Consider the following 14,620-nt stretch of genomic DNA (forward strand, 5'->3'; position numbering starts at 1 on the left):
TGTGTTCTTTATTGGGAGGTCAGGAGAACCTGCTCCTCTGTGGCCCAAACCTGAAAATAAAAATAGGTACAAAATTATTGAAGAGAACACTGTAAATAAAGGTGGGACTACACTTCCATGAGGATCCAGTGGAAGAGGCTGAAAAATTTGAGTTTGGACTGAACACTGATGAGAAGGTACAGTGATTCTAATCAGTGGCAATGCCCAAGTACTTTGAAAATGAGAACAGACTTCACCTGGCAGCGAATATTCATAAAAGGACATTTGGCCAAGCTGGGTTTGCTCAGCCTTCTGGGCATTCAGGCCCATCCCTAGAGACCCAGATTCCTTCCCTACTCACAAGCCCTCAGGCGCCTGCACAAGGACTGCTTTCCCTTTTTCTTCCCCTTCCTCCTCACAGGCTCCTGCAGCTCATCCACAAGAATGTGTAGTCGGAAGAGCAGGTCTGAGGAGGGCATATGGAGCTTGGTATAGTGCAATAGTTCTTTGACGCTGTCTCTGTTCTTGTGAGCGTGGAAATCAGCTGGGTACAAGTCCATCCACATGGTAAAGATGGAACAAAGGGTGCTGTGGGCAAATTGGTGACAAGGAGATGGAGAGCCAACCCTCCCCACCTTGAATCTCCCACTATTATAGTCCCTTTCTGGCTGGACTCTTATATGCAGATGTGCAATGAGGGAAGAGAGAGGAAACTACCCTGAACAGGTTGGTCTTCACAACCCACTCTAGAATTTCTGGAAGACAATTTTCTAAAACTATCACTGTAATAGGCAATGAGTATATTGTTTCCTCAGAGGATCTGACTTTCTGCACACAGGCCTCACTGTCATCTGTGAGTCCACAAGCCCTCCCTCAGGTGTGTCCTCTGCCACCACTGACATCCAGGTTCTCAACCCTATGGTGGAAATCAGCAGTTGTGTGCAATATAGAATGTGGCACTTTTATTTAGAAGCCTTACTCTTCCTGTTTTCCAGGGGATAACTTTTGTGTGCAAAAGTCCACTTACTTCTTTACTTGTTCATCTTCTGCATTGTTCCAGTGGAGGGATCTGTACCTGTGGGAGGAGAGGAGGGAGTCAGCTCTATGGGTCTCCCTTTCTAACTGGGACTGAGTAGGTGCTAGATTGGGAATGGAAAATTAAAAACAACTGAGACTTTTCTATACAGATCAGTGAACATTGTGCTAAGAGGCTTATGTGTGTGTCCTCAGTAAGTGTGCCAATAGCTCATGACTAGAATCCTAGCTAATCAGGACACTGAGATCTGAGGAACACAGAGTGATTTGTCAGTCTACTCAGAAAATGTGTAAGGACACTTTTGTCCAATGAACCACAAAAGCCAAAATCAGACATGTGATATAAATTTTAGAGAACTAGCCCTGAGCACCAAAGGAGCAGAACTTAGGCCTGGAGTTCAAATAGCAGCCCTGGAATACACACAAACACACACACACACACACACACACACACACACACACACACACACACACACACACACCCTAAATGCATTAGGGGTTATAAGTGAGCCAACATATTCCATTGTTGAGGCCTCAGCAGTGATTCACCCTCAGTTCAACCCACCACCCCAGGCTTTTCTATATACTGTAAAAATTCACAGGCCTCCAAGATAGCTACTGAAACCTTATTTATTAATGGGAAATGTCATATTTTGGGACTCACAAAGGTAAGGGTGGAAGTTGGGTGCCACCGATACAGCCTATAATCCTAGCCTCTCAGTAAGCAGAATGCTGAGGATCCAGTAGCTTCTGAGGAAATGAAATGTCCTGGGTGGGGCAGGCCTCAGAAACTGGCCAGTGTGTGTACTACTTTGTTTCATGCCAAGCTCCCATTAGAAGACCCCAGTGAAATACAGAGACTCAGAGTGGTGCCAAGTATTGCAAGACTCAGCCAGGTAGGGGTGAGCAAACTTGGGTTTGAATGGGGAACACTCACTTTTCAAATATAATGTCCAACACTTGCTCCATTGTCCCCCACTGTCGGTAGTTATGGAGCACGTTTCTTACAAAGAAGAGATCGCCTTTCTGGTAGGCAGGGACTAGGTTGAAAACCAGCATCTCCAGCAGGCCTGCTCCCGGGCTCCATATATTGTAGTGCACATCCAGGCTGCTGGCTGAATCATTTTCACACTAAGTTGATGAAAAAGAAGGGATCTTTCAAACATGGACATCAGAACACGCTTAAAATTGAGTCACTCTGATATAGTGGATTGAAAACTATACACAAACAAATATTTTCTCAGGATAGGCAGTGGGAAGCATACGAGATGGTTCTATATTGGACCAGGATTGGGTACAATAGGTTTTCTAGAGTGAGTGTACCTTGCCCGAGTGGCCTTGGACATGTCTTGCTTTCATCCTGGAAACAGGCCTGCGATGTTGCACTTGTGGCTTGGTGCTGATCCATTTTCTGCAGCTTTGAGAGAGGCACCCAAAGCTCTCTTGGCTGTGACTTGAGTCTCCTGGCCTTTGAAAACAGCACGAGAACATCTTTCTCGCTCCTGTGTCACAGGCCAAGTGAGCTGATTTGAGTGGACTGTAAGTTACAGTTGCCTGGTTCTCTGGGTTCCATGTTCTATTCCATTGTGAAGGATGCAGGGTCACCTCTCAGGGCCCAATGTCCTGCTTGCTTCCTCATACATGACAAACTGGAGGCTGAAATCTCCCTTCCCACATTGTCATGTGCATATGTAGACACAATCAGCAGCACACCTTGTTGTTCAATCCCTACATCCTCTGTTAGGCCTTGGTACTGGCATGGGCTCATCTTCCAGGAGCCATTCCTAGGTCAGATCCATGCCTTGCCTGTCACTATTATACTCACACATCATTTCAACTCTCAGGGCCCTCTAAGCCTCTGTGCTTCTCGTTCAATTTTTGACATCTTTGTCCTAGGCCATGTAGCCTAAACATCTGTCCATTTTGTGCCTCTTTGTTGTCATCTCAAGGAAATGTAAATACTTGATGATGGGAAAACCAAAGAAGTATTGGAAAACCAACATTAGGATTTTCCTGAGATGGTACTGTAATGCCCAAGTCGAGAGAAACTCATCAAGAAGACCACTGTGAGCCAGACGTTCTGAAATGCAAAAGCAAGGCTTTAATCAGGCGAGTTGTAACTTGGGCCTCGTCCCTTACACTGAAGCAGCAGAGATAGGGAAGAAGCCCTGAGCTGGATTTTTACAGGGCCTATAAAGGCAAAAACTACGAAATTTACAGCAAGCAAGTATTTGGGCAGAATTAGGGTATGGACCGAAGGCTGATTGGCTTGGGGCTAGGGGCATTCTAGGAAGGTCAAAGGTTATCAAGGGAGTTTCCCAGCTGTCTGTGTTTTTACAAGCTGTACTGGTAATTGGGTGATTGACAGTCTGGGTCTGTTTCTAGTGTCCTTTTATCTCGTACTTTGTGCAGTCCTTCCCAAGGCCAGGCACAGAACAGAGTAGCTTCTTTAATTTGTAGATAGCTTCGTTCTAGGATTTTACAAGTGCTGTAGGGAGTCTGGCTTTAAGGTTGTTAAAGAATTTGCAGCTTAACAGCTTAACAGATGGTGAAAACCATTATGTGTGCTACAAAACAACCCCAAAATAAAACACCATATGATCCTGATATCTCTCTCTCTCTCTCTCTCTTTCTCTCTCAGATATTCCTAGGCATTTATCTGAAGGAACATGTCAATATACAGTAAATATACCTATAAATCCATGTTCATAGTAATAATATTCATGATTGAAAAACGATGGGATCAGCCCATGTATTCATCAGCCAAAAATAGACTAATAAATTGTGATACACTCAATTGTGCAGTCATAAAAAATTGACTGCAGGAAAGTGGATAGAACTGGGGCTGCTCATAATCAGTGAAATATACCTGCCTGCAAAAGAAAACAAATATCACGTTTTGTCTCTTATGAGGAATATAGCCCTCCACTGCCCAGAATAGGTGACATGAATGTGAAATGGGGAGTGTTTGGGAAAGGACAAAAAGAGAGAGTAAAGGAGTGTGCATAAATATAATTTAAATATTTTGTAGGCATGTATGAAAATGGTATGATGAAACCGATTAGATTACTTGAAAAGTTATCAGGGGAAAAGAGTACAAAGAGGGTTATTTAAAGTAATAAAATTAACCTCAAGTCAAGCCTACAGAAACTCCAGGCTGCCTCATTGTAGACCAAAGGGGAAGATGACAGCACTTATGGTTATATCATTTGGCCAGTGAAATCTACTGGTAACTGCAGAAGATTCTGATCAGCAGAGTTCGGCTCAACTCCAGAGAAAACCACAAACAAAATTACCATATATCAGTAATGAAAGTCACTGATTAATAACTATCACAGGCTGTAACAAGTAAGCCATAATAGCTACCTTCAAGGATGCTCAGAAGTAGCAATAATATCCAAGCAGATACACATTATTAATCACATTTCCTTTCTTTCCCCTTTCCTTTCCTTAATTTATCTAATATTGAATCTGTATATTTTAACCATTGTTTAGCTCTCAGTTTATCTCTTAAAAGTGGGATGTCCATTTCTCTTTTTTCCTCTTTTTGGAGGTCATTTCAGTAAATCACATTTTATATGATCATGTAAGTAGTTTTCCTAATCCTGATGATGGAAATACAAATTAGTCCATTCTGGAAAACAATATGGACAGGCAAGTAAAAACAAAACTAACCTATGATCTGCAAATCTCCCTAATGGGATGTACCAAAGGAAATGAAAGTCAAAAATTGAAGCAACATTTGCATCCACAGGCATATGGCTGGTATGTACAACTTCTAGGTAATAGAAACATCCTTAGTGCTCACCAATTGATAAATGGAAAAAGGGGATGAGTGGGATCAAGGGGAGAGCGGTAGAGAAATGAGGAGAGAAAGTAGGAAAGAATGTAGTCATAAAATTCAATATATAGAGTACAAAGTTAAGAAAAGTGAGGGTGGGGGTTGGGAGGAAGTGAGGACTATTTTGAAAGGGGTGAAATTGGTCAAGATGATTTATTTTTATAAAGTACTTTGTTGAATAGCAACTCCTTTGTATAATTACTTAGGATCATAACATATAATAAAAAGAATATGAGTATATATGTATATTGTATGTATGTATTCCTATATACATATAAATGTGCATATACATGTGTATATGTACTTTTAAACTTGCCATAAAATGAATGAAATCTTGTCATCAATGGAATTATGGTATAACTGGGGATTATTAAGTGAAATGCAATTTGCCTGGCATGGAGAGATAACAATGGATGATCTCCTTTACATATGAAATATCAAATGGTCTCATCAAGGTGAAAAAGAGAAAAACTGATTATCAGAGTCTGGGGAAAACATAAGGATGGAGGAATCACAAGAGGTCAGTCAAACCATACTTCGTTATCACTAGATAGGTATGAGAAGTACTAGTGCATGATTTCCTATTAGTTTGCCATGAGATCATAATAATATACCTTACATTTAACAAAGTTAAAGTATTTTAAATCTTTACATTCCATGGAAGTAACCCTGAGCATGATACCTTTATCATAATTTAAACATTGCACAATGTATTTTTTAATTAAAACATCACATAGTACTTTAAAAGTATGTCTAATTTTATGGTTTAGCTAAAATGAATATAAAGTTAATAAAATGTCCACAAGACTTCTTTATGGACACAGTTTTATGACCCTTATTTCTCAAAGATGCATGTGGGTGTGTTTAGTTGTGAAGTGATATGACAGGCAGATGAGCCATAGGCACTTAAGGAGATGCATCCTTGTCTGTCTTGTCAATTATTTGTGTGTGTTTAGCTCTCATGATATGAATGTTCTTTGCTTGTTATGAATGATGATTCTGGAAACAAAGATTTTTTGTTACTATGAAAACTCTCCTATGGGCTGGGAATATGCCCTAGTGGCAAGAGTGCTTGACTCATATATATGAAACCCTGGGTTTGATTCCCCAGCACCACATATATAGAAACGGCCAGAAGTGGCGCTGTGGTTCACGTGGCAGAATGCTAGCCTGGAGCTAAGAGAAGCCAGGGACAGTGCTCAGGCCCTGAATCCAAGACCCAGGACTGGCAAAAAACAAACAACCAAACAAAAAAATATAAAAACAGAAACCAAAAACACTCCTAGATTTACTAAATTTTGAGTCCTGCCTGTGAGTGTCTTGGCAGGCCCAAAACAAATGATTTCAGGAGTCTTACAGGATCCTAGAGCTGGATACTCTGAACAATTTGTTCCAAAGCCATATATATATATATTCAAATAATCATATAGTACATACACTCAAATATATACATACATATTCAAATAATCATGAATAAGGATCTCAAGTTCCCTCATCTTGTGCAGAGTTCCCTCAGAGTCTGTTGGATATCCTTTCCAACGAATGATATGAGGTAAGGATAATATCACAAAATAGTTCAAAGCAAGATGGTTTAACCTTCATATGACATAAAAATTAGCTTAAATAATGTTAAGACCTAAATAAAAAGCATGAAATTTGAACCTCTAAGAAAACAAAACAGTGGTTGGATTAATGGTGTAGCTGGAAGAGGGCTAACCAATGAATAAAAGAGGCTGCAGATACCAAGTTTGAGTCTGAGACTTGGATCTAGACTAAAAGTGAAGAAAATAACAACAGCACAAAGAAAAACAAACAAAGGAAAACTTTTGCTATATTGGACTTGGCCAAAATTTCTGTACCAAAACTACAGGAAACACAATGAGATATTAAGAACTGGAGAGTATAAGAAAGTATAGCTTTTGTTATGTATGAAAGGACATAGGCAATAAAAGAAGTCAGTCTGGAGGGATGTCTGGGAAGATGGCGGAGGGGCAGCAGAGCCCTAGCTAAGCTCCCTCCGACATCACAGTTTTCCAACTCCAGAGAAAATTTTACTCCCAGAAAGACAGACCAAATAAGTTATAACAGTACAGGGATTCTGGCTAGGAAGAAAAAATCTACTTTGCTGGCCTGAAAACACAGATTTGTGCTCCAGGCGGGAATACCAAAATCGAGAGACACATGGTAAAAAAGGACAAACAACTACAAAAGGAATACTTGCAAAACTGTTTGGTATAAATGAACTGAACAACTCAAGGTGTGGAAAGGGAATGGGGGAGGGGGAGGGGGGAATGAGGGAGGAGGTAACAACCAGTACAAGGAATGTATCCAATGCCTAATGTATGAAAGTGTAACGTCTACCTACCTCAGTTTGACAATAAAAACTTAACAACAACAACAAAAGAAATCAGTCTGGGAAATTGAAAAATACATTGCAAATCATGTATTAAGTAAGATTTTATATCCAGAATGTATTAAAGAAACTCTTATAATTTAAACCCAAGACTATGTTATAAATCAAAATATTCAATTAAAATGATGGAATGCACCTGAAAAGAACATGTGAGGACTCATTCTCATTGGGATGGTGGCCATCCAAACACAAAAGTATTGGAAAGGAAGTAGAGAAACTAGACCATTATAGACTGTTGATGGGAGTTTTATGCTGTGCAATGATTATGGTAAGTGGTGTAATGATACAGAAGAAATGTAAAATGTCACTTCCCTATGACCCAGTAATCTAACTTTAAACTACACATTAAAATATTTTAATCTAAGTTCTTAATGTACTTATCTCTCTATGCTAATGGTATCATGATTCATAGTACAAAGATGAGGAAACAAGGTCATGGTCCATTGATATATAAGTAGTGTGTTAATGCTCTGAACCAGGATAAGACAGAGTAGTTCCCTATCAGTTAGATAGGGAAATAATCCAGAAAGAGTCCCCAAAGATTTTGGGGTCTGCCAGTGAAAGGGGTATATGCCAGTCACATGGACATGATTCCAGCTGTATCTCTTGCCAGAGACAAAGGCAGAGAATTTGGGGGGAGGGGTTGTTTGTTTGATTTTGTTTTTGCTCTGAGTCTCAGAGTGTTCGGGGACCTATTTCAGGGGTGTCCCCCTTAGTTCTTGTGCTTGGCCAAGCGGCCCTCATGAAGAACTGTGTTACTTTGTGCTTGCTGGGCTTCCTTGTGTCCTTGGAGTCTTGCCTCACAGTGACACACACCCTTCACAGGAAGTGCACCACACTCCTCACTCACTGCACCACCCCTGTGGCAGATCAAGAAAAGGTTTTTCCTAGCCCTGGAAAAGTCAGAGATGTTCAGAGTATTGTTCAGCTCACCCTACCAGTGTCCCTCATGTGGACCTGTGTTTGTTTATGCCACAGAGTTTGTTAGTGGTCTTACAAATATGATGGGCTCAGAGACATGAATCAGGCTCACTCTTCTGTGAGGTTTCAGGACCACAGCTAGTAACTAATTTTTCTCAAGGCCAGAAGAGCCTCAGAATGTAGTATTTTGGTCAGCTTCCTCAACTAGAATCCCACCTGGACATTGATGTTGTTTTCCAACTGGGCTGGGTGGTGGTCATTGTGTTGTGCATTCAGAGGAATGTGTGCTCAGCTTCCTTTATCCCACACTTCACCAGAGTAAGAGCATAGAGCTTGTTTCACCAGTGTGGGCCAGTTCCAGGTATGCTTTTCTGGCCTTTAGTCAGCTTGCTTTTCCAGGAGTCCCTCTTGGGGAGCTATGGTGTTTACTTGTATCCTCTTGGGTGTTTGGTGATCTTTGTTAGGTAGCAGACACAGGGAAAGGCAGATATTTCTCCCTCTTCCACACCTGGCACAGTTATAGTGCAGCTTTGTTATTTCTTCATTTCCTGTAGAAATCTAAGGTTCAATATTTTTTTATATTCTCTGGTCACTATCCTACATTTTATTGGTACCTTCTTTTCTTTTACGAATTTACCCACATTTCTTTCAAGCCACTTATTTGAGTGTTAATCTTGTGTCCCAAGAACACAGAAATGTGGTATTTGTCTATAATATGAATTGTTCTCTCTTTATTCCATCACTTTCTTTCCTATGTTGGAATTTATTATTCCATACCCTTTCAGTTTTAGTGTTCATGCCAAAATATGAAATTATTCTATTGGCTTCTTATATGGGATTTGTTGCTTGTATCTTACTCTTAAAAAGTGGTTGCTTCTTACTGTTTTCACTCTGATGTGCTGTAGAGAGCTTGTTTATTGCTCTTGTGTTCTTGGTTTCCTATTATCAAGAGATAGCTGGATAATCATTTTGTGAAGATTTGGAGATGGCTCTGTATTGATTTTATTAAATGTGTTCTTTGATAGATTTTATTCCAGCCTTTCACTTTTAGAAGATGTTTGCTTTTGCTGGATAGATGTGTAGATTGGTGATAGCAGAAGCATGAATCTTGATTTTTTGATCCAACTTATGAGTCTATGTTGTTTGATTGGAGAATTAAGTCCATTAGTGTTGAGAGTTAGGATTGAGAGATGATCATTTATTCTTTTCATTATATCTACCATGTTAAAAGCTGTGTTTTCCTATTTCTTTTTTTTTTTTTTTTTTTTTGCCAGTCCTGGGCCTTGGACTCAGGGCCTGAGCACTGTCCCTGGGTTCTTTTTGCTCAAGGCTAAGCACTCTGCCACTTGAGTCACAGCGCCACTTCTGGCCATTTTCTGTATATGTGGTGCTGGGGAATCGAACCCAGGGCTTCATGTATATGAGGCAAGCGCTCTTGCCACTAGGCTATATCCCCAGCCCCAAGTGTTTTCCTATTTCTTGATCTAATATTCTGGTTTTCTATTTAGGGTTCATTTCTCTGTCTGTAGTGGGATCTTGATTATTTTCCCTGTATAGTATATCTTTGAGGATCTTCTGCAAAGTTGGTTTGGTGGAGGTATATTTTTTCAGTTTTTCCTTACTGTGGAAGACTTTTATTTGACCTTCAGCTATGAATGAAAGTTTAGCTGGGTACACTATTCTTGGTTGGTAGTTATTTTTATTTAGGGTTTGGCATACCTCATTCCAGGCTCTCCTTGCTTTCATGGTCTCTGCTGACAAGTCTGGGGTAATTCTGATTGGTTTTCCTTTATATGTGATTGTTTTCTTCTCCCTAACAGATTTAAGGATTCTTTCCTTGGACTCTACTGATCCTGTTTTGATCACATGGGTTGGTGGGATGTCCTGTTCTGGTCTGATCGGTTAGGTGATTTAATGCTTCTTGTATCTGTGTAGGCCTATCCTTCTGGATATTTGGGAAGTTCTGGGCTAATATTCTGTTAATTAGGTTGCCTATTAACTTCTTTCTCCAAGTTTTCTTTTTTCTCTTTTCCTTCTGATTGGGCTTTCCTGATGATTTCCATGTCCTTGCTGTACTTATCTGTTAGGTCCTGCATGGACTTCTTTACTTCATTTACTTCATTAATTTGGTTTTGAGTGCTGTCTCTCAAATCTTTTAGCTGGGTAAGTATATTTTCTTTTGACTCTTGAAGTTCAATTATCTTTCTATTTGAGGAGACCATGAAATTCTCCATTAGTTTTTGCTTTGCCTCCTCACGCTCTAGAATAGTTGACAGAAGAGATTAGTTGCAATACTAGTGTCAGATAAAATTGACTTCAAATTAAAAACAGTAAGAAGAGACAAAGAAGGTCACTACATTCTAATAAAGGGATCTCTCCTACAGGAGGATGTAACCATCCTAAGTATCTACACACCAAATACAGGAGCACCCAACTTCATCAAACAAACACTACTGACTCTAAAAACACTAATTGACCCTAACACATTGATAGTTGGGGATTTTAACACTCCACTATCACCTCTGGACAGATCAACACACCAAAAACTGAACAAAGAAACCACAGAACTACACAACTGCATAGACCAATGAGACTTAACTGACATCTACAGAACATTCTATCAAGCAACAACTGAATACACATTCTTTTCGACAGCACATGGAACATCCTCCAAAATAGATCACATCTTAGGGCACAAAGAAAAGCTGTACAAATTCATAAGTATCAAAACCATTCCCTGCATTCTCTCAGACCACAATGGAATAAAATTAGAGCTCAGCTCAAACAGCCACTGCAGAAAATCCTACAATACATGGAGACTAAACAACACACTGCTGAATCATCAGTGAGTCATTGAAGAAACTAGAAGAAAAATTCAAATGTTCATGGAATTCAGCCAAGATGAGTAAACTAAGTACCAGCTCCTTTGGGACACAGCAAAGGCAGTACTCAGAGGGAAATTTATATCTCTGAGTGCCTACATCAACAAACTGGAGAAACAGCAACTCAACAACTTAAACAAGCACCTTAATCTCCTCGAAAGAGAACAACAAGCCAAACCCCAAGTCAATAGATGGAAGCAAATAATTAAAATCAAATCAGAATTAAATGAATTAGAGACAAAAAATCGAAATAATCAAGAAAACAAAGAGTTGGTTCTTTGAAAAAATTAACAAGATAGACAGACACCTGGCTAACCTGTCCAAAAAATGAAAGTAGCAAACCCAGATAAACAAGATGAGAGATGAAACAGGTAACATCACCACAGAAACAACCAAAATTCAGAACACAATAAGGGACTATTTTGCAAACCTTTATGCTAGCAAATTTGAGAACCTGGAAGAAATGGATGATTTCCTAGAAAAAATTGATATCTCCAAACTCAACCATGAAGATTTAAACCTTCTAAACAGACCCATATCCAGCATTGAAATAGAAATGGCAATAAGTATCCAAGAAAAGCCCAGGTCCAGACGGATTCACAGCAGAATTCTACAAGGCCATCAAAACAGAACTCTTACCAATATTTCTCAGACTCTTCAATGAAATTGAAAGAGAACGTTCACTACCAGACACACTCTATGAAGCCAGTATAACCCTCATCCCAAAACCAGGCAGGGACTCATCACAGAAAGAGAACTATAGACCGATTTCCCTGTTGAAAATAGATGCAAAAATTCTCAACAAAATTCTGGCCAATCTACTTCAACAGGTCATCAAAAAAATCATACACCATGATCAAACTGGATTCATCCCAGGGATGCACAGTTGGTTCAATATACACAAGTCAATTAATGCAATCCACCACATCAACCAGAGCAAGGTAAAGAACCACATGGTTATATCTCTGGATGTGAAAAAGGCATTCGATAATATCCAGCACCATTTATGCTAAAAGCCCTGGAAAAACTGGGATTCCAGGGAACACTCCTGAATATAATAAAGGCAGTCTATGACAAACCAACAGAAATCATAATTCTAAATGGTGAAAAACTCAAGCCATTCCCTTTAAAATCAGGAGCAAGACAGGGATGTCTGTTCTCTCCCCTTCTCTTCATCACAGTAGTAGAATTCCTAGCCAGAGCAATTAGGCAAGAAGAAAATATAAAGGGGATCCAAATAGGAAAAGATGAAGTTAAACTTTCTCTCTTCACAGATTGTGGGGCACACCCTCCCTGACGCCTTGCATCATTAAGTGCGGTTCTAGCTGGCCCTGCCTCTTTTCCCAGCTTCGACCGAGTGTGAGCCAAGGTGGCCTCTGGTGGTGAACCCAGAGGCGGTCTTGTGGGCTGTGATGTAGATGTAGGACGCCCCTTAGGGAGGGCTCCCTTGGAGCTTCACCCTGACAGACAGCTCAGGCGTCCATTCATAGCCCTACATAGGTACACATGCCCCTCCCCTTCTGCCGCCCTCTGAGCCCTTTAAAAGAACAGCTCATTGCTGCCATTAAACATTAGCGCTGACTTTGCTCCCGGACTGTCTGTGTGTCCTCCGATGAAAGGGGGCTGGGTGGCAGTTCGTCAGCCCTTCCCTCTTCGTGGCTGTCCGGGTAGGGCATATTTTCCCATCTCTACTGCAGCAGAGGCTAAAAAAACCCCCAACAGCATATGACATGATCCTATACCTAAAGAACACTATTGCCTCTACTCCCAAGCTACTAGAGCTGATCCAAAACTTTGGCAAAGTTGCAGGATATAAAATAAACCCTCAAAAATCAATGGCATTTCTATATGCTAACGACCCAAACACTGAGGCTGAAATCAGGAAAGCAACTCCTTTTGCAATAGCCTCAAAAACCATAAAATACCTAGGAATAACCTTAACCAAAGAAGTGGAAGACATCTATCCTGAGAACTTTAAAAACATGAAAAATGAAATTAAGGCATAACTAAGGAAATGCATAAACCTCCCATGCTCCTGGATTGGGAGGATTAATATAATCAAAATGGCAATAATGCCAAAGGCTATCTACAAATTCAAAGCAATACCCATTAATATCCCAACACCATTTTTCGATGAAATAGAGGAAGCAATCCAGAAATTTATATGGAACAATATAAGACCCAGAATAGCAAAAACGATCCTAAGCAGAAAGAACAGTGCTAGAGGAATTACAATACCCAACTTCAAGCTGTGTTATAAAGCTATAGTAAGAAAAACAGCTTGGTATTGGCACCGGAACAGGCATGAAAACCAATGGAACAGAATTGAAGACCCAGAAATGAACTTACAGAACTATGCCTACTTAATCTTTGAAAAAGGAGCTAAAAAAATAGGATGAAGGAAAGACAGCCTCTTTAACAAATGGTGCTGGCAAAACTGGTTAAACACATGCAACAAACTAAAACTAGATGCTTATATATCCCCCTGCACCAAAATCAACTCCAAGTGGATCAAAGACCTCGAAATTAAAACAGACACCCTAAAAACACTAAAGGAAGGAGTAGGAGAAACACTTGGGCTCCTTGGCACAGGACGGAACTTCCTTAACAAAGACCCAGAAATGCGACAATCCAAAGAAAGTTTGGACAAATGGGACTGCATCAAACTGCAGAGCTTCTGTAAGGCAAAGGACATAGCTCGCAAGATAAACAGAAAGCCCACAGATTGGGAAAAGATCTTTACTGGCCATACAATGGACAAAGGCCTCATATCTAAAATATACGCAGAACTAAAAAAATTACCTTCCTCCAAAACAAAACCGCAAAGAACCAATAGCCCCCTCATTGAGTGGGCTAAAGACTTAGAAAAGAGACTTCTCTAATGAGGAAATGAGAATGGCCAAGAGACATATGAAAAAGTGCTCTACATCACTGGCCATAAAAGAAATGCAAATCAAAACAACATTTTGATTCCATCTCACCCCAGTAGAATGTCCTATATCAAGAAAACTAACAATGACAAATGTTGGAGGGGATGTGGCCAAAAGGGAACCCTGGTTCATTGTTGGTGGGAATGTAAACTGGTTCAGCCACTGTGGAAAGCTGTATGTAGATTCATCAGAAGGCTAAGCAAGGACCAAGCAGCCCCACTTTTGGGCATCTACCCAAAAGACCACAAACAAGAACACACTAAAGCCACCAGCACAACAATGTTCATCGCAGCACAATGTGTCATAGCTAGAATTTGGAACCAACACAGATGCCCCTCAGTAGACGAATGGATCAGGAAAATGTGGTACATATACAAAATGGAATTTTGTGCCTCTATCAGAAAGAATGACATTGCCCCATTTGTAAGGAAATGGAGGGACTTGGAAAAAGTTATACCAGGTGAAGTGAGCCAGACCCAAAGAAACATGGACTCTATGGTCTCCGTCATAGGGAATAATTAGCACAGACTTACGCTAGTCACAGCAGAGGATCACAAGAGCCCAATAACTATACCCTACGAACACAAAACATGGCGCTATGTGAAATGAACTCCATGTT

Source organism: Perognathus longimembris, unplaced genomic scaffold (genome assembly GCF_023159225.1).
Source record: "Perognathus longimembris pacificus isolate PPM17 unplaced genomic scaffold, ASM2315922v1 HiC_scaffold_5633, whole genome shotgun sequence".
In the NCBI taxonomy this organism is placed as follows: Eukaryota; Metazoa; Chordata; class Mammalia; order Rodentia; family Heteromyidae; genus Perognathus; species Perognathus longimembris.